The sequence below is a fragment of the Macaca nemestrina genome, chromosome 16 (genome assembly GCF_043159975.1).
Source record: "Macaca nemestrina isolate mMacNem1 chromosome 16, mMacNem.hap1, whole genome shotgun sequence".
Classification (NCBI taxonomy): Eukaryota; Metazoa; Chordata; class Mammalia; order Primates; family Cercopithecidae; genus Macaca; species Macaca nemestrina.
Genome location: NC_092140.1, coordinates 67,326,773 through 67,346,544, shown reverse-complemented (window position 1 = coordinate 67,346,544; position 19,772 = coordinate 67,326,773). Strand labels below are relative to the sequence as shown.

General features: G+C 38.9%; 1 long non-coding RNA gene across 1 annotated transcript; it reads left to right on the top strand.

Moving 5' to 3' along the window:
* Positions 1 to 2,419: 2,419 nt before the first annotated feature.
* LOC105485581 (uncharacterized) lies at positions 2,420 to 12,259 on the top strand. Its single transcript, XR_989684.2, has 3 exons — positions 2,420 to 2,504; positions 7,934 to 8,017; positions 12,120 to 12,259. It is a non-coding gene; the product is annotated as an uncharacterized lncRNA (long non-coding RNA).
* Positions 12,260 to 19,772: the final 7,513 nt, after the last annotated feature.

The following is a 19,772-nucleotide window of genomic DNA, read 5'->3' as shown; positions in this document are numbered from 1 at the left end:
AGTGTTCCCATTTTACCAATTTTCTCTGGTCCCACATACATTATAACCCAATTGCTACATTGCTATAAAATATGCATTTCATCCTAATCTGTTTCTTTGGATAGATTTTCAGGGAAAAAGAAGCAAACATTGTCCTCCATAACACCTTTGTCTTACAAAAAAAAAAAATGGCTATCACCATTGTCACTATTCAATTTGAAAAAGAAAATATGACAATTATTTATTCAGTCACCAAAATGCATTGAGTGCCTCAATATTCATAAATGTTCTTTATACATGTCTGTGGGAACTTAAAATGGACACTTTTCTCATTTTAAAGATGAAGAAACAAAGTCACAGAGAAGTTAGATGATTTATCGAAACTAAGAAATGGAATATAATTGCAAAAATGAGATTTTTTTTGAGTCAGGCTTAGTGATTGACAGCCAAATCACTTCACTTACATTTCACACAACAGCTCCAAATGTTGCCATCCTTTAGGAAGCGTGAGATAGATAGATGGTAGGTAGATAGATAGATATTAATAGGTAGATAATCATGTAACATAATGCAAGTATTTGCTTTTACCTCAGTTACATAAAATCTGTGGTGACTTTACACTCTGTTTTAATTAAAAAGATGTTCAAAGTCAACTTTATTTTTCACTGGAAAAAAATATGCCAAAATGCTCCCTAAATTAAAAAAGAAAATTGACCAGACTTACTTTGTTCCCTCTCTTACCAGTCTCTTGTTCATGAATTAGCATTAATGAAGGGAAGAACAAGAGTGAACTTCCCTTATCTGGAGAGTAAAGCAAGCCCCAGATATACTGAGGGCTTAGTGTACATGCTGCATAATGGTATTTCTGAAGAGTAGTGAATTCTATATTCAAACAGAGGTCAGCAAATAAATCCAGAGTGTCTGAGTGCTTGATTATTTTCTTTTTAAAGATGAGCTGCTCTGATGGTTGCAAGTTTTCATTTTCCAGCTCTAACACAGAGTAGTCACAGATGCAAACACGGACACTTTGCCTGTAGTCTCAATATAGATTAATTATCTAGCTGCCAGAAACCATGAGTGGGCTATGCTGTTTCCATGATAAACCCCAACCCTCCCTCACTCAGAGACAAAAGAAACACACAGAGAGAGGCGACAGCCTCAAACCATAGTTATTTCACCTTGAATAGACTTTCCAAATGAAGCCCTTTCATTTTTCTTTCTGTATCAAAACATTAAAAACCAAAAAGGAATTTCAAATCCTGTTTTTCTTCATTAGTGTATCACAAACAGCTAATTAGAAAAGATTTCTTTTACTAAATGATTTAGTTTTTATGTCTGTTTTAACACTTGAAAGGTTACAGCTTCAGGAAAGGAGGAAAGAGCCTTAATTAAAGAATGAATTATTGAATATTCAGTTTTAATTGATGTTGCCCCATGCTATTATTTTGCATGTTTATAGATGTTTCATGTGATTCTGTATCAGAATAACCAAAGAGAGAGACATTGACTACTGAGCCTAAAAAAGAGGAGGGCTTTTGCCTGATCACATTCAGCCATTTAAGTTCAAGAATCATCTGAAGCGTGGTTTCCATGACAACAAGTCACTAATTGCGAACATAAAATAAAGTAAAAAATCAGCCTTCCTTGAATTTGGCAGCTACAAAGATGATGCCTAATTTTTTTTAAACAGTGAAATGGCACTTTTCCTTAGGGAATCCCTCGAGTCATTTTCCTGAATCCGAGAAGGTACTCCATCGTAGGGTTAATTCTAGTCTGGCAAAGGTGTCAGCGGCAAACTGCCCAGACGCGCCAGGCTTTGATTACCAACACCTAGCTTTTGGTAAAGATAAGAGGAGATGGTTACAATGAGGAATGAAGGATTTTTGCATTTCTGAGCTACAGAACAGAAGAGAGCTGCTGAGGCAGATAAATGAACCAAAGAAATGTCTACCAAATTCTGGATTTGAACATCCTTTAGACAAGCGGGGTGGGGGAAGCAAATTGAGGGGCAAAGGTGAGTTCAAACCTAAATTTGGCCACTTTCCATGGAGTTAGTCACCTGTGCTCACTCACTAGCAAAGATTTCTGGTTTCTCTGCCTGGCAGATTTTTAAAAATCAAACAAAAAAGCGAACCCTTTGAGATTTGGAAACCTGTTCGACTGACACAATGGCACCATTCAAAATTCACCAGTGTATGAACCACAGCATATCATTTGTAAAAATTGCTTCAGCCTGAGTTACCTTTCACCAGCTCTCTAAGTCTACTCACTGGGTCACTAGGAGTGAGCAAGTACATTTTGATAAATTCTGTTTCCATGACGATGAATTAACCAGTGAAAAGGGGGAGGTGTTGAAAGATCTGTATTCTGTAGAATACTCTCAAATGTTTTCCTGTTTTCATTTTTAGCCATTTAGTTCTCATGGCTCTGTTCCAGGACTCTTTAATTTGCCAGTAGCTGTTTTTCCTACACAGATTACAGGAGTAATTCATCAGTGAATGTTTCACTCAGTGGTCCCATCTAATGTAAGGAAACATAAAAATGAATTTTTCCAATTATGCCTTTTTGTTTGTTTAGAAAGAATGTAGTAAGCTTTTTTCCTTTTCTTTTCTCACGATCTAGCTGTAGTGTTCTTATTCTCCCTTATTTATTGACCATTACCTTACACAGGCTACAATTGCAATTTGTAAGATGTTGGGATCTGCTTTTAAATATCAATAAATCCCCGAAAGGCAATGATTTTTGAGTTTAGTGGACTGAAACCCCAAAGGGGGATGTAAAGAGAAAAAAGAACATTAAAACATGCAGGCCCAGTACATGTTACAATGAAGCAAAGTGTTCAGAAAAAAAATTAAGAAAGCAATAGAGCCTTTCCCTTACTAAATTACTTTAAATTGGCTTACTTATATACAATGGGATCTGTTTATGTTATTTCAGCATTTATCTACTCCTGAATTTAATGATAAAACTACTATGCCCTTGGGGAGCAAAAAAAGAAAGTAATTCTGATACATTTGTTTTCCAAATGATGCAAATAGCAAGAACTCATATATTTGCACCAGGAAAAAATGGATAGGAAACTATTTTTCTGAGGTACAGAGTAAGAATAATTTTTCCATAAGACATGTGTTTCCAATCTAGGTTTGGTATGTATCTCAACAAGTAACTCATTTAGTTCATTTTAAAAACTAAATTTAAATAATGAGATTTTCCCTTTTTTTCACCTAAAATAAAGCAAATAACCAGTTTTCAATTTCCAGTTGTTTGCTTTGCCATTGTGCAGCCACCTTTTAAAGGATACTTTCATTCCTTCCCAAATTGATTCATCCTTTGCTCAAAGCAAAAAGAATTTTTACTGGGAGATGTTCTGGGCCATCAACAATTAAATTGATCAGATGTTATCCTACTCTAAGATTGAAAGTGCAAAGAACTGTGAGAATCCCAGGAAGTAGAGAAGGAAATATTTGTTATGCAAAGTTCTGCCAATCAGAACTACTTTTTAGGCAGGCACGGTGGCTCACATCTATAATCCTAGCACTTTGGAAGGCCGAGGCGGGTGGACTGTCTGAGCTCTGGAGTTTGAGGCCACCTGGGGAACATGGTGAAACCACATCTCTACAAAAAAAGAAAAAAAGTACAAAAAATTAGACACATATGGTGGCGTGTGCCTGTAATCCCAGCTATTCATGAGGCTGATGCACGAGAATCCCTTGAACCTGAGAGGCAGAAGTTGCAGTAAGCCCAGATAGCACCACGGCACTCCAGCCTGAGCAAGAGACCGAGACTCTGTCTCAAAAAAAAAAAAAAAAAGAAAAAAAAGAAAAGAAAAGAAAAACTAAACTATCTAAACTACTTTTTAAAATTTTTAATAAATAGTAATGCAATAATATATTTTTTTTAAGTTAAAACCAGATTTCCAGGGTCATATTTGCTCTAAAAGCTTGATTTCACTACCAGGAACAGAAAGAGCTTTCACATCAAAAAGAATATGGTAATTTTTCCCTCCCTCTTCAACACACAGGCACACAAAATATTATTAATATTAGTGGATTTCAGAGAATGTAGATGATTGAAAATCAAAGTAATTGTTTCAATGAATAAACCCTACTTGTTTTACAGCAGACATCTATAAACCACTATAAAATAAAACTATGCCAACCTAGAATCAGTGTATTGGTAGCTCTGAATTTGTTCATGTTGATTCAAAATAGTGAGGACAACAGTATCAGTTAACTGTATACGGACAAGGGGAAGGCTAATGGTGTCTTTTGTTCACCTGATATATGTAGTTCCTTCTGCTTCTTATGGGTAATGTGTATAGGTTGTGCTAATAGTGCCATGCTTCCCTTCCTAGACCCGAGGCCATAATGCAGGTAGCTAGCATTACAGTTCACACTGATGTTAATAGTGGAAGATTTATCTGCCAGTTGTTGCCCGGAAAATAGAGATGGCATGGTCCACCTCAAGAGGCAGCTACCTTCATACCAATGTGACCCACAGTTGGCACCAGGCAGTGCAGCAGTCAGCTCGTTAATGCTAATGTCTCCAGTGAGATATAGATAAACAGCAGCTCTCTCAGTCCTGTAGATTGAAATTGTCACAAAAATACTGTTGAGCTCAGGTGCTGATCATTAAAAATGAGTACAAATGAGAGGAATAATGGCTTGTTGATCCACCTGAGTCAAGTTTGACATCCTTATGACGCTATTTATAACTGTATAGATGTCTTTCAGCCCTCAGTGAGAGAGATTTTTGACAAAGAAAATAATGAAACTTTCTGAGTTTTTGGTTAAAATTGGTCAATAACGATACACCCTAAAAATTCCAACAATTTTAATTCATTAAATGATACACTCAACAACTACTGCATATGCCACAGAATATCTATTACTTGAAAATCTTTTTAACGCTGATGTGACATTTTATAAATATTCAGGACAATGACATTTTGAAAGGCTTGTTACTTTGTATACGTACATGATACATGTTCAAATACATAGCATATATCATAAATATGGTCACATTTAAACAACCCTGAAAAGAGGCAGTGAATATATATTCACATAACACTATAAACACTAATGAGAAATGTATATTTCTGGATCTAAAGAACAGGTATCTTCTAATATGTGCAATCTGTTCCTAAAATGTATGTAATACTTTTTAAAATCATGTAGTATTCTAATTCACTGAGACATGACTACTTGAATAAATTTTGCAATGATCATTTCAGTAAATGAGGATAGTAATATAAAAAACTATCCTCTCTATATCTGTTTTGCCACTTTACATGTTTATACCTATGATTTTTAAATACAGTGTTTAATATAAAAAATTTTAACCTACATGCCTATATTTGTTGTTTGAATTTTCCCCATTACTCTTCCCCCAGAGGTAATGCTGAGAGGTGTAGCGTCAAGGGCTGTACGTTGGAGCCAAGAGATTTGAACAAAAATACTGGATCAAACATCCAGCTTTCCTACCCAGAATCTAATTCCACTGTCCATACATTTCTTCCTACTGCATAAGAACTTTATACCAACATCTAGTTTGATAAGCCAGGATCTCTGCCATCTCTAACCCCCATCTGTAAATCACATAAAATCTAAACTGCATTGAGATCATTATTTTAAAAAGCACTTTTAGTGAAGTAGATTGCTACCAATTCAGTGAGATAGCTGACATAGTCATTCACTCAACAAACATTTATGAAATGTTTGCTATGGCTTTGTCCCAAAGAGTTGGCTGTGTATATGCAGAAGGTATATCAAGGTAGAGATTATGAGAGAGAGGTATTGGGGAGGGAACAGTAAGGTTTGCCAAAAACTTTCTGAAATGAGATAATTGAGAAAGGGCATTCCATACAAAAGGAGTAGCTGGGCAAAGGCAGAGAAGTGAAAATCAGTCTGGTTGGTATAGAGAATCACAAGGAGTTAAGTTGTGCTTGAGTGTTCACTGTAAGACAAGTAGCAGGAACAAAGAGTAATGAACAAAGAGTAATGCAACGGTGGAGGCTGCGCCAAGAAAGGCTGGTAGTCATTGCTAACAACTTGGACAATATCCTGTCTTATGATCTTTGGGGTGGTGGTGGCAGTAGCTCTGATGACAGATAATGGCAGCGACAGTAAATATACAGAGAAAAGATGAACTGAAGGAATCTTTAGGAATTAGTGTTATTAGAACTTGGTGATTGATTGGGCATGGAGGGGTAAGTAATTGCAAAATTCTATATGATGCACAAACTCTAGTTTAAGCAACTGGGTGGATGGTGGTGCCACCACCTGAGGAAATGGAGCCCATTTTGGGGAGCCTATTGAAACAGAAGTGACTGTGGAACATTCCTTAGAGATGCTTATTTGGTAATTGAACAGTTGAGTTTCAAGTTAGAGCATAGCCTTAAAGACACAGACTTGAAATCTATTGGTAAAGAATGGTATCTGAAACCATAAGGCTGAATAACATTGCTGAAAGAATATAGAAAGTGAGATGACTTGTGGATTGAGGACCCAACCCTGGGGCACAATAATTTTAGAGACTGCCAAAAAGAAAAGAAGCCAAGAAAAGAAACAGAAGGAGTTCATCAGTCATAGGAGGAGAACCCGTAATGTTAATATTATGAAAGCCACAAAAGTGAAAAACGCAGCAGAAAGGTGCAGTAAGATAAAGATGGAAAAATATACCTAATCTCCCTCTCCATCTCCTTCTAGCTGAATACTTTCTCGAATTCCGGAGCTCCAGCGATCCTCCCACCTCGGCTTCCCAAAGTGCTGAGATTATACGCATGAGCCACTGTGCCTGGCCTCCTTAATTTCTAAGCAAGAGAAGGCCTATCCATTTATTTTATTTATTCTCTGCTTAGTCCTCAAAGCACTACAAATTCCTTAGAATAACACTTCCTGAATTCATTCTTCTCGATTAAGCTTGTAGTAAATTTTATGCAAAAGTCAGTTAAATGTTATTCTTAGTAACAAGTCTCAGAAGCACAGATTGTATCTATTGCCAGTTAAGGGTAGAAACTTTTGCTTTAATGTCAAGCTGAGAGTGCAATTGATATTTTGTGAGAATTGTGAAGCCTCACTCACAAATTGGTCCTAATAGAAAGGTATACCATTCTTCAATGCAAAAGAGAAGAAGAGCAACAAGTTGTAAGGAGGAAAGAGAATGGGCTATAAAGATAGCATAGGCTCCTGAGTCAGGGGTTAGTAGAAATACAGTGAAATGTTGACTTGGCGATTTGCACGGGAGCAACCTATCAACTAGAGACATTACCAAAGACAATCTTAATTGAGGTCAATGCAAGTAACACACCATCAAAGCTTTGTTGTTAGGCAGAGTCAGATTCTACCAACAGTCCATTTCTCATCATCTGTGTGTCTAGGGCAAATATTTAACTGTCTTAAGTTCTACTTTCCTCATTTGTAAACACGAAATAACATTATTACCTATTCCACAAACTTGTTTGTAAAGATTAAATGAGATAGCATATAGAAAGCATTAGTCTAATAGAGTGACTCTCAACAAGTGGGTATTTTTGCCTCCCATGAAGGCATCTGGCAATGTTTGGAGACATTTTTGGTTATCACAGCTTTGGTAGGAGTGGGTAGAGGCCAGAGATGCTGCTAAATACCCTACACATACATATAGCACCCCACAATAAAGAATGACCTAACCCCAAATGTCAGTGGTGCCAAGGATGAGAAACGCTGGTGTAGTGGTCATACATGCATTATAATAGTTGGCATTTCCCAAGTAACCACACTTAAGTGCTTAGCATTGTCTCTTCTAACCCTCACCAAAATCCCATGAGGTTGGTTCTAGTAATACACCCAGGTTACAGACTCAGAAACACAAAAAAGAAGTAATGTACACAAGGTCACACAACTAGTAGGGGGTAGAACCAGGATTCCATAAATGCTAACTATTACATTTCATGGAAAAGGAAAAACTTGTTCAGGTGTCTTCAGATGTCCAACTCTTGCCACAAGAATGACAACTTTTCCACTTCTATTCAAACATCTACAAAACTCCTACAAAATTGGTAAGCTGTGTGTTTTGATTTCTGCACTTAGATTTTTGTCTTAAATGTAGATAAAATGAAGTAATGGCTAATAGAGGAGACAATTTAGCATTTCTTAAGAGCGTTTTAACAAGACAATTGCTAGATCTACTTTTAGAGAAATCTTTTTAGTGTTAAAAATCAGTAAAACCTTACTTCAATAACTGGCATTAGGTCTTCTCTAATGCCAAAGTCAATAGCTCCTCTTGTAACAGTGTTATGGTTTAAGTACTGCTTCAGGCCTATGCTAAACTTGCACATGGGATCAAAGAGATAAAAGTCACCTGACTATATCAATTTCACTTTAGAGTCTGAAATTCTAAGGATCTGTACATTTATCCAATTGTCAGTGATGTGTCATTGATTGTTTTTTAACAATCTTTTGTATTGATGTGTTTTGCAAGGTGTTTTTCTCCTCTTTATATCTCCTTCAGGGAAGCTGAAACAAGCTGGTGAGCATGTATGTGTGTGAACCTTAAAAAAAATCCTAGGAAGACAACAAAGCACGCATATAAGTATTCTAAAAACTTTAATGTTTATGGAAATTTCAGCATTCTTAATTTCCAAAATTAATGAGTGAAGACAGTATAGCATACAAAGGAAAGCAATATGGTATAGTAGTTAGAAGTATAAGATTTATTGTCAGATCAGTCTTCAAATCCAAGGTGTATAATTTACTATGTGATCTTGACAAAGTGACTTGATCACCCTGAGTCTCAGTTACCTTTCCTATAAAAGATGGAAAATCAGACTGATCACAGAGGGGGTATCCAAAGGTAAATTTTTTAAATTACATTTTACACTACCATATGCTGAGCACTGTTCTAGACAGAAAGGATGTGACAGTGAACTACCCTCATGCAGCTTGTAATAACAAGATTGAAATTACATGTAATCTCAGATCGTAATAATGATTGCAAAGAAAATAATTCTAGATAAGCTAATCATGACCAGACAAGAGTAGGGGCTGGTAAGTCCTCTTAGGATGTTATCATTTGAGTCAAGACATGAAGAATATGGGATAGTGATCCTTGTGAATATTTGAGGAAGAGCATTTCAAGCAGAGGGAAGAACAAATGAGAGACCTACTGGCAGGAATATTCTGCTGAATTTGAGATAAAGCAAGGAAATCAGTAACACTATTATTCACTGACTTACGAGTTGAATTTAAAAGTTAGCCTAGGTGAATCACTTGAGGTCAGGAATTTGAGACCAGCCTGGCCAACATGGTGAAACCCCATCTCTACTAAAAATACAAAAATTAGCCAGGCGTGGTGGCAGGTGACTGTAGTGTCAGCTACTTGGGACGTTGAGGTGGGAGAATTGCTTGAATAGGGGAGGTGGAGGTTACAGTGAACCAAGATCATGCCACTGCACTCCAGCATAGGCAGCAGAGTGATACTCTGTCTCAAAATAAAAATAATAAATAAATAAAAGGTAGCCCCGGTAACTTATAGAGAAATTTATATGCCACAGTAGGATTTTGATTTTATTCTAACAGTGATGGGAAGCCATTGCACACTTTTGAGTAGGGGAGTATCATGATACAATTGTGTTTTGAAAGGATCACTTTGGCTCCTATGTGGAGAGCAGACCCTAGGGAATCAGGAATGGATACAGGATGACCAGGTAAAGGAAGTCCCAATAGGGCAGACAAGTGATGATGGTGACTTAAAAGGGGAAGATGACACTTGGAAGTAGCTAAAAGTGGTTGGATTCATGATGAATTTAAAGTCGATTCAATATAACTTCTGGTAGATTGTGAGTTATGATAAATAAGAATGATTCTAAAGTTTTGGGCCTAAGTAACTGAGTAAATGGCAGTGCCATTTACTGAAATGGGGAAGACTAAATTCGGAATAAGTAAAAAGAAAGTGAACTATAAAGAGTTTAGTTAGAGATATGAATTAAATATTCACATGTAAATTTTTAGTAGACCATTGAATATGGTATGTATTTGAGAAAGAGATCAAAAATGGATCTTAATTGTGCATTATCGGAGAATAAAACATATTTAATTTATGAGGACTGAGTGAGATCCCTATAGGAATATACTAAAATAGAAGAGAAAAGAGGGCCAGGATCTGAGCTCTGGGGGTCTCCAATATTTAGAGGTCAAGAAGATGAAGACGATGCAGGAAAACCAGGGGATGGTGGTGCCCTAGAGTCAAGTGAACAAAGTGCATCGAGAGAAAGAAGAACCTACTGTCATACGTTCAGTGGGGCTGAGTGAGATGAGGGCAGAATGGACCACTGACGTTTGGCAACATAGAAGCCAATAGTAACCCTGAGAGGAAATGACTCAGTAGAGTCATGGGTACAAATGTCTTATTCACTGGAGTGAGTTCAAGTGAGAGTGGCAGGGGTGAAAATGAGAATGAAAAAGGTCATTAACATATTTTTGGGTAAATGAAATAAGAAAACATACGGATTTAACTCAACACTTGGCCATTATAAAGTACTGCTAAATAGTTGCCATCATGATTTTTTATCATTTCTATGGAGTCATCCCTATCATTCAAATACTATATACCATATTAAAATTTGGCATAGCCAAAACAAAAGGAATAATTATATATGTGTGCATATACATACAAACATATACTATTTATCAAATACCTTTACCAAAAGAAAATTCATGTTTAATTATTTTGTTTCATCCTCACAACATTCTGTGGAGAAACAATATAGCCAAATGAGTTTCTCTCAGTTTTACAACAGATGAGGTTTAGGCTCACAGCTTATGCCTTGCTGAAAGTCACATGTAAAGCCAGAAATGAAACCAAGCTCTAATGACGCTGATATGGATGTGTCTCCACCCAAATCTCATCTTAAATTGTAGTTCCCATAATCCCCACGTGTCATTAGAGGGACCCAGTGGGAGGTAATTGAATCATAGGAGCAGTTTCCCTCATCCCATTCTCATGATAGTAAGTTAGTTCTCACAAGATCTGATGGTTTTATAAGGGGCTTTCCCCACTTTTGCTTGGCACTTCTCCTTGCTGCTGCCATATGAAGAAGAACATGTTTGCTTCCCCTTACGCCATGATTGTAAGTTTCCTGTGGCCTTCCCAGCCATGCTGAAATGTGAGCCAATTAAGCCTCTTTCCTTTATAAATTACCCAGTCTCTGATATGTCTTTATTAGCAACATGAGAAAGAGCTAATACAGCCACCTACCTCTTTTGTTTTCTCAGCAATGAAGAAGTTCAATTATACCACCAAAGAGAAAAATCAAACAAGATCAATGAGAATTAGACAATGTAAATATCTAACTTTAGGAATTAACACCCCAAAAACATTTTAATTCATAAATTATTTACACATGCACTGTTAGCCACGTTGTACAATTTGTTCTTTGTCGATATGGTCAAATTCCCTCCTCAAGTGAGAAAATGTTCTGCCTTAAAAACAGATTGAAATGTTTTCTTCATATGAAATATGTAAAATAAAATAGAAAAAGGCAAAACAGTTCCTTGGGCATATATTTAACCAATCAATCAATGGCAACTACCTATGCCAAGTACTGTGTTAGGTAGTGTAGATAAAAGCAAACTCTCTTGGCACCTATAGTCTAGTGAGAGACAGATACTGATCAAATATGAAGTATTAATTTATTAAATTATAAATACATGGAGAAAAGCAACAGAGTGCCATGGAAGAGAAAAACAGAGATAAGCTAAGCATAGTGGAGTGTGCCTGTAGTCCCAGCTATTTGGGAGGCTGAGGCAGGAGGATCACTTAAGCCCAGGAGTTTGAAGCTGTAGTGTGCCACGACTGTGCCTATGAATAGCCCCTGTACTCCACCCTAAGTAATTATAGCAAGACCCCATCTCTAAAAAAGTTTTAAGAAAAAACAGGAACAACATGATCCAGTGTCACTGTGACTGATATGTGTAAAAGAGATACGAAAATATCTGGATCTTTCCACAAACCACATAGAGTCCATTCCAGAAGTCTGAAAGAGACTCTCAAAGAAAGATTCTCAAAAAAGGGAAAAATTTGATAAGGCCCTTTAACAACAGTTATGAAAGAAGAATGGGGTCGAATTACTTTTTTGTTTTTTCTTTCCTTTTTTTTTTCAGGATCTAGGGCTGAGAATTTCTTTAAAGGAGTCCATCTTTCTTGTTTCCAGATTAGTAAAAACAAGGAACAATGTGTTTCCTCTTCATTTCATTGTAAGAGAGTACTGAAGCCAAAGTTAAATATTAAAATAAGCATGAAACAATTCAAAAATGCCTCCAAGATATGTTAGCTGCTTCCATAATCCATATGAATTCCTGCTTAATTCCTTCGCAGAACCAATTTCCTATATGCAAGAGACTAGAGCTCTTTGGAGTTGTAATCAATCCAAATCCTTGTACCTTCTGAGTTGCAAACCATTCCCCATCAATGAGAGAATGTCTGGGACACATTGTGTGACAGTCTTCAAATTAGCTACTTCATACTCTATCTTTGTTAGATGCTAAACTAAACCTTCTTGTTTACTCAGCCCTCCAACCCCAAAACTGCTTGCTACTTGTTTTTACCAACCCATGCCCCACTGTTCCCCACTTTCCCAAATCATTCATCTGCATTCTCTGGAAACCCAATCTGATTAATCCTTACACATTCAATCTCTCAGAACAATTCATCTTCTACCTTAGAAATCCAAAGTTCTAACAGGAGATCTCTGAACTGTTTCAAGGACTCAGTGAAATACTTCTAAAGATTTATTGTTTCCTTTTTGTTATTTTTATATACATCTTTCTAAACTAAAAATTGTTAGTATATTACAAGAATAATGCCTCACATGGTGTGGTTGGCAAGATGGCTGAATAGGAACAGCTCTGGTCTGTAGCTCCCAGAAAGACCAATGCAGAAGGCAGGTGATTTCTGCATTTCCAACTGAGGTACCCAGCTCATCTCATTTGGACTGGTTAGATAGTGGGTGCAGCCCACGGAGGATGAGCAGAAGCAGGGTGGGGCGTCACCTCACCCGGGAAGCACAAGGGGTCGAGGAACTCCCTCCCCTAGCCAAGGGAAGCCATGAGGGACTGTGCCATGAGGGACCGTGCTACCCAGACCAGATACTAGGCTTTTCCCACAGTCTCTGAAACCTACAGACCAGAAGATTCCCTCGGACGCCTACACCACCAGGGCCCTGGGTTTAAACCATGAAACTGGGGCAGCTGTTTGGGCAGACATCGAGCAAGTGGCAGGAGTTTTTCTTTTTTTGTACCCCAGTGGCACCTGGAACACCAGCAAGACAGAACCGATCACTCTCCTGGAAAGGGAGCTGAAGCCAGGGAGCCAAGAGATCTTGCTCAGCGGATCCCACCCCCACGAAGCCCAGCAAGTGAAGATCCACTGGCTTGAAATTCTTGATGCCAGCACCGCAGTCTGAAGTCAACCTGGGATGTTCAAGCTTGGTTGGGGGGGGGGGGGGCATCTGCCATACTGAGCCTTGAGTAGGCAGTTTTCCCCTCACAGTGTTAACAAAGCTGCTGGGAAGTTTGAACTGGGTGGAACCCACCACTGCTCAGCAAAGCCACTGTAGCCAGACTGCCTCTCTAGATTCCTCCTCTCTGGGCAGGGCATCTCTGAAAGAAAGGCAGCAGCCCTAGTCAGGGGCTTATAGATAAAATTCCTATCTCCCTGAGACAGAGCCCCTAGGAGAAGGGGCAACTGTGGGCACAGCTTCAGCAGACTTAAACATTACTGCATCCCAGCTCTGGAGAGAGCAGTGGATCTCCCAGCACAGTGCTCGATCTCTGCTAAGGGACAGACTGCCTCCTCAAGTGGGTCCCTGACACCCATGGCTCCTGACTGCAAGATACCTCCCAGCAGGGGTCCACAGATACCTCATACAGGAGAGATCTGGCCAGCATCAGGTGGGTGCCCCTCTGAGACAGAGCTTCCAGAGGAAGGAGCAGGTGGCAATCTTTATGCTGTTCTGCAGCCACCACTGGTGATGAGAAGTGACAATGTGCTAGCAGCCCTTGCTCGCTCTTGGCGCCTCCTTGGCCTCAGCCTCTGCTCTGGCCATGCTAGGGGAGCCCTTCAGCCTGCTGCTGCACGGTGGGGGCCCCTCTCTGGGGCTGGCCAAGGCCAGAGCCAGCACCCTCTGTTTGTGGGGAGGTGTGGAAGAAGAGGCTTGGGTGGGAGGCCGGGCTGCATGCGGCATCACAGGCCAGCATGAGTTCTGAGTGGGCCCGGGCTTGGCAGCCCGCACTTGGTGCGGCCAGCCAGTGCCTGTGGGGTTTGATGGAGGGATGAGCTCCCTCTGTGCTGCCGGAGTGCCCAGGGCAAGTGCCAGTGAGAGGTGAAGCCAGCTGGGCTTCTGGGAGGGGTGGGGACTTGAAGAATTTTTCTGTCTAGCTAAAGGATTCTAAACGCACCAATCAGCACTCTGTCTAGCTAAAGGTTTGTAAATGCACCAATCAGTGCTCTATGTCTAGTTTATCAGGTGGGGACTTAGAGAACTTTTCTGTCTAGCTAAAAGATTGTAAACACACCAATCAGCACTCTGGGTCTAGCTAAAGGTTTGTAAATGCATCAATCAGCACTCTGTCAAAACGGACCAATCAGCTCTCTATAAACGAGACCAATCAGCTCTCTGTAAAATGGACCAATCAGTAGGATGTGGATGGGGCCAGATAAGGGAATAAAAGCAGGCCATCCAAGCCAGCAGCGGCAACCTGCTCGCACCCCCTTCCACATTGTGGAAGCTTTGTTCTTTCGCTCTTTGCAATAAATCTTGCTGCTGCTCACTCTTTGGGTCTGCACTACCTTTATGAGCTGTAACACTCACCGCAAAGGTCTGCAGCTTCACTCCAGAAGCCAGTGAGACCACGAACCCACTGGGAGGAATAAACAACTTTGGAGGTGCCACCTTTAAGACCTGTAAAACTCACTGCGAAGATCTGCAGCTTCACTCCTGAGGTCAGCGAGACCAAGAGGGAAGAAACTCTGGACATGTCCAAACATCGGAACAAACTCCAGACACATCATCTTTAAGAACTGTAACACTCACCACAAGGGTCCACGGCTTCATTTTTGGAGTCAGCGAGACCAAGAACCCACCAATTCTGGACACAGAGATACACACAGGCAAACAGGATCTGGAGTGGACCTCCAGCAAACTCCAGCACACCTGCAGAAAAGGGGACTGACTGTTAGAAGGAAAACTAACAAAGAGAAAGCAATAACATCAACATCAACCAAAAGAATGCCCATGAAAACACCTCATCCAAAGATCACCAGCATGAAAGACCAAAGGTAGATAAATCCAGGAAGACGAGGAAAAACTAGTGCGAAAAGGCTGAAAATTCCAAAAACCAGAATGCCTCTTCTCCTCCAAAGGATCATACCTCCTCTCCAGCACAGGACGAAAACTGGATGGAGAATGAGTTTGACGAATTGACAGAAGTAGGCTTCAGAAGGTGGGTAATAACAAACTGCTCAGAGCTAAAGGAGCAGGTTCTAACCCAATGCAAGGAAGCTGAGAACTTTGATAAAAAGGTTACAGAAACTGCTAACTAGAATAACCAGTTTAGAGAAGAACATAAATGACCTGATGGAGCTGAAAAACACAGCACGAGAACTTTGTGAAGCACACACAAGTATCAATAGCCAAATTGATCAAGCAGAAGAAAGGAAATCAGAGATTGAAGATCAACTTAATGAAATAAAGCATGAAGATAAGATTAGAGAAAAAAGAATGAAAAGGAATGAACAAAGCCTCCAAGAAATATGGGATTATGTGAAAGACCAAACCTACATTTGATTGGTGTACCTGAAAGTGACAGGGAGAATGGAACCAAGTTGGAAAACACCCTTCAGGATATCATCCAGAAGAACTTCCCCAACCTAGCAAGACAGAGCCAACATTCAAATTCAGGAAATACAGAGAACACCACAAAGATAATCCTCAAGATGAGCAACCCCAGAACACATAACCACCAGATTCACCAAGGTTGAAATGAAGGAAAAAATGGTAAGGGCAGCCAGAGAGAAAGGTCGGGTTACCCACAGAGGGAAGCCCATCAGACTAACAGTAGATCACACTGCAGAAACTCCACAAGGCAGAAGAGAGTGGGGGCCAATATTTAACATTCTTAAAGAAAAGATTTTTCAACCCAGAATTTCATATCCAGCCAAACTAAGCTTCATAAACAAAGGAGAAATAAAATCCTTTCAGATAAGCAAATGATGAGGGGTTTTGTCACCACCAGGCCTGCCTTACAAGAGTTCCTGAAGGAAGCACTAAATATGGAAAGGAAAAACCGGTACTAGTCACTTCAAAAGCATATCAAATTGCAAAGACCATCAACACTATGAATAAACTGCATCAACTAATGGACAAAATTACCAGCTAGCATCAAGAGGACAGGATCAAATTCACACATAATAATATTAACCTTAAATGTAAATTGGCTAAATGCTCCAACTAAAAATACAGTCTGGCAAATTGGATAAAGAGTCAAGACACATTGGTGTGCTGTATTCAGAAGAGTCATCTCACATGCAAAGACACACACAGGCTCAAAATAAAGGGATGGCGGAAGATCTACCAAGCAAATGGAAAGCAAAAGAAAAGCAGGAGTTCAAATCTTAGTCTCTGATAAAACAGACTTTAAACCAAAAAAGACCAAAAAAGACAAAGAAGGGCATTACATAACGGTAAAGGGATCAATGCAAGAAGAAGAGCTAACTATCCTAAATATATATGCACCCAATACAGGAGCACCTAGACTCATAAAGCAAGTTCTTAGAGACCTACAAAGAGACTTAGACTCCCAAATAATAATAGTGAGAGACTTTAACACCCCAATGCCGATATTAGATCGATGAGACAGAAAATTAATAAGGATATTCAAGACTTGAACTCAGTTCTGGACCAAGCAGACCTAATAGACATCTACAGAACTAACCACCTCAAGTCAACAAAATATACATTCTTCTCAGCACCACATATCACTTATTCTAAAATTGAACACATAATTGGAAGTAAAACACTCCTCAGTGAATGCAAAACAACAGAAATCATAACAAACAGTCTCTCATTGTAATGAAATTAGAACTCAGGATTAAGAAACTCACTCAAAACTGCACAACTACATGGAAACTGAAAAACCTGCTCTTGAATGACTACTGGGTAAATAACTGAAATTAAGGCAGGAATAAATCAGTTATTTGAAACCAGTAAGAACAAAGACACGACATACCAGAATCTCTGCGCCACAGCTAAAGCAGTGTTTACAGGAAAATTTATAGCACTAAATGCCCACAAGAGAAAGCAGGAAGGATCTAAAATTGTCACCCTAACATTACAATTAAAAGAACTAGAGAAACAAGAGCAAACAAATTTAAAAGCTAGCAGAAGACAAGAAATAACAGATCAGAGCAGAACTGAGGGAGATAGAGACACAAGAAAACCTTCAAAAAATCAATGAATGCAGCAGCTGGTTTTTTAAAAAAGATTAACAAAATAGATGGACCACTAGCCAGATTAATAAAGAAGAAAAGAGAGAAGAATCAAATAGACACAATAAAAAATGATAAAGGGGATATCACCACTGATCCCACAGAAATGCAAACTATCATCAGACAATACTACAAACACCTCTACACAAATAAACTAGAAAATCTAGAAGAAATTGATAAATTCCTGGACACATACACCCTCAAAAGACTAAACCAGGAACAAGTCGAATCCCTGAATAGACCAATGAACAAGTTCTGAAATTGAGGTAGTAATTAATAGCCTACCAACCAAAAAAAGCCCAGGACCAGATGGATTCACAGCCAAATTCTACCAGAGGTAGAAAGAGGAGCTGGTATCATTCCTTCTGAAACTATTCCAAACAATAGAAAAAGAGGGACTCCTCCCTAACTCATTTTATGAAGTCAGCATCATCCTGATACCAAAACCTGGCAGAGAAACAACAAAAAGAAAATTTCAGGCCAATATCCCTGATGAACACTGATGCAAAAATCTTCAATTAAATACTGGCAAACTGAATCCAGCAGCACATCAAAAAACGATCAAGTTGGCTTTATCCCCAGGATACAGGGCTGGTTGAACACATGCAACTCAATAAACGTAATCCATCACATAAACAGAACCAATGACGAAAACCACATGATTATCTCATTATATGGAGAAAAGGCCTTCCATAAAATTCAAAACCGATTCATGCTAAAAACACTCTATAAACTACGTATTGATGGAAAGTATCTCAAAATAATAAGAGATACTTATGACAAACCCACAGCCAATATCATACTGAGTGGGCAAAAACTGGAAGCCTTCCCTTTGAAAACCAGCACAAGACAAGGATGCCTTCTCTCACCACTCCTATTCAACATAGTATTGGAAATTCTGACCACGGCTATCAGGCAAGATAAAGAAATAAAGTGTATTCAAATAGGAAGAGAGGAAGTCAAATTGTCTCTGTTTGCAGATGACATGATTGTATATTCAGAAAATCCCATCATCTCAGTCTAAAAACTTCTTAAGCTGATAAGCAACTTGAGCAAAGTCTCAGGATACAAAATCAATGTGCAAAAATCACAAGCATTCCTATACACCAATAATAGACAAACGGAGAGCCAAATCATGAGTGAACTCCCATTCACAATTGCTACAAAGATAATAAAATACCTAGGAATACAACAAGGGTTGTGAAGGACCTCTCCAAGGAGAAGTACAAACCACTGCTCAAGGAAATAAGAGAGGACACAAGCAAATGGAAAAATATTCCATGCTCATGGACAGGAAGAATCAGTATCGTGAAAATGGCCATACTACCTCAAGTTATAGAGTCAATGCTATTCCCATCAAGCTACCATTGACTTTCTTCACAGAATTAGAAAAAACTATTTTAAATTTCATACGGAATGAAAAAAGAGCCCATATAGCCAAGACAATCCTCAGCAAAAAGAACAAAGTTGGAGGCATCACGCTACCTGACTTCAAACCAAAACAGCATGGTACTGGTACCAAAACAGATTATAGACCCATGGAACAGAACAGAAGTCTCAGAAATACCAGCACACATCTGCAACCATCTGATCTTTGACAGACCTGACAAAAACAAGCAATGGGGAAAGGATTCCCTATTTAATAAATGGTGTTGGCAAAACTGGCTAGCTATATGCAGAAAACTGAAACTGGACCCCTTCCTTACACCTAACACAAAAATTAACTCAAGGTGGATTAAAGACTTAAACATGAGACGTAAAACCACAAAAACCCTAGAAGAAAGCCTAGGCAATACCATTCAGAACATAGGTATGGGCAAAGACTTCATGACTAAAACACCAAAAGCAAATGGCAACAAAAGCCAAAATTGATAAATGGGATCTAATTAAACTAAAGAGCTTCTGCACAGCAAAAGAAACTATCATCAGAGTGAATAGGCAACCTACAGAATGGGAGAACATTTTGGCAATCTATTCATCTGACAAAGGGCTGATATCCAGAATCTACAAGGAACTCAAGCAAATTTACAAACAAACAAAAAAAAAAAAAAAAAAAGCAACAAAAAACAAAAGCCCATCAAAAAGTGGGCAAAGGATATGAAAAGACACTTCTCAAAAGAAGGCATTTATATGGTCAAACATATTTAAAAAAGCTCATCCTCACTCCTCGTTAGAGAAATGCTAATCAAAACCACAATAAGATACCATCTCATGCCAGTTAGAACGACAATCATTAAAAAGTCAGGAAACAACAGATGCTGGAGAGGATG